Raw genomic sequence first — 1,733 nt, 5'->3', positions numbered from 1 at the left:
ATCTGATGAATCTGCCGTTTGAACGAATCGTTTGAATGAACGACTCAATGAATCACTCATTAAACGCTCACTACTGGCACCTACTGGCGTTTTAATTTAGTTGAAAAGTATCATTTCCACGATAATTTCTTGTTTGTATATTAAAAAATATTTAAAATAATCTCATAATAATTATTTAATGCAGTTGTATTTTTCAGTGTCAATTGAATTTATAGATCAAATATAAGAATTTGAAATGAAAGTATTAATGAGATTAGTGGGAATAGAATAAATCATTTGCACAAAAAACTAATTATTATTTTTTAGATAATGTAATCTTGTTCAAATAGATTTCATAAAATTGGTATCGAAAAATGTATTGTTCAGGAACCGGTATCGAAGTCAAGGTATCGGTATCGATATCGAAAATGTTTGAACGATACCCAGCCCTACTGCTGAGGTGGTATGGAAGCCCAAGTTTCTTTGACAGTTGACATTTTTTGGTCTCTTGTTTCTCATTTTCCTCTTGACAATACCCCATAGATTCTATATGGGGTTCAAGTCTGGTGAGTTTGCTGGCCAGTCAAGCACACCTACACCATGGTCATTTAACCAACTTTTGGTGCTTTTGGCAGTGTGGGCAGGTGCCAAATCCTGCTGAAAAATGAAATCAGCATCTTCAAAAAGCTGGTCAGCAGAAGGAAGCATGAAGTGCTCCAAAATTTCTTGGTAAACGGGTGCAGTGAAGTTGGTTTTCAAAAAACACAATGGACCAACACCAGCAGATGACATTGCACCCCAAATCATCACAGACTGTGGAAACTTAACACTGGACTTCAAGCAACTTGGGCTATGAGATTCTCCACCCTTCCTCCAGACTCTAGGACCTTGGTTTCCAAATGAAATACAAAACTTGCTCTCATCTGAAAAGAGGACTTTGGACCACTGGGCAACAGTCCAGTTCTTCTTCTACTTAGCCCAGGTAAGATGCCTCTGACGTTGTCTGTGGTTCAGGAGTGGCTTAACAAGAGGAATAAGACAACTGTAGCTAAATTCCTTGACACGTCTGTGTGTGGTGGCTCTTGATGCCTTGACCCCAGCCTCAGTCCATTCCTTGTGAAGTTCACTCAAATTCTTGAATCGATTTTGCTTGACAATCCTCATAAGGCTACGGTTCTCTCGGTAAATTCAATTTTTTAAAATTTACATACAAATATTTATAATATTTCTTACAAGTAAAATATTCATATTAGTATTTATTATATATATATATATATATATATATATATATATATATAAATAATTTTATTTTTAAAATTTTTTTTACAAAAAAATACATTATTTTAATTTGTTATAAAATGTAGCAAGTATAAAACTAATGTAACAACCGGAATTCATCATAATTGCAATTTTGCCTATGAAGACGCTAAATATTTCTGATTGATTAATGATTATGAAGCCATTCAAAATTATGATTCTCAAATTTTTCTTGCATTTTCAACATTTCACATTTATGTTAGCAAGCTAGATAATGTAACATTTAAATCACAATTTGCAACAACAGTATAACAAAAAAATGGCAAGACAAATGCATGTACAACATCAATGAATGTAAGATTTAGTAAATCAGCACTGGCCTGAAACTTCACCATATTATTGAGTGCTTCTTTGACATTATTGTACCCAATATGAATTGAGAGCCTAACTAAGTATATATATATATATATATATATATATATATATATATATTTTTT

At 32.7% G+C, this 1,733-nt stretch overlaps 1 protein-coding gene across 1 annotated transcript in view; it reads left to right on the top strand.

The window, feature by feature from the left end:
- Positions 1-1,733, top strand: part of LOC107594787 (14-3-3 protein beta/alpha-like) — a gene marked incomplete at its 5' end in the record, with an annotated part of 11,604 nt that overhangs the window by 7,356 nt on the left and 2,515 nt on the right. The window lies entirely within an intron of this gene.

The sequence above is a fragment of the Sinocyclocheilus grahami genome, unplaced genomic scaffold (assembly GCF_001515645.1).
Source record: "Sinocyclocheilus grahami isolate Dianchi unplaced genomic scaffold, SAMN03320097.WGS_v1.1 scaffold191.1, whole genome shotgun sequence".
Taxonomy (NCBI): domain Eukaryota; kingdom Metazoa; phylum Chordata; class Actinopteri; order Cypriniformes; family Cyprinidae; genus Sinocyclocheilus; species Sinocyclocheilus grahami.
The sequence above is the reverse complement of the archived record's forward strand: the minus strand, read 5'-3'. Positions and strand labels throughout refer to the sequence as shown.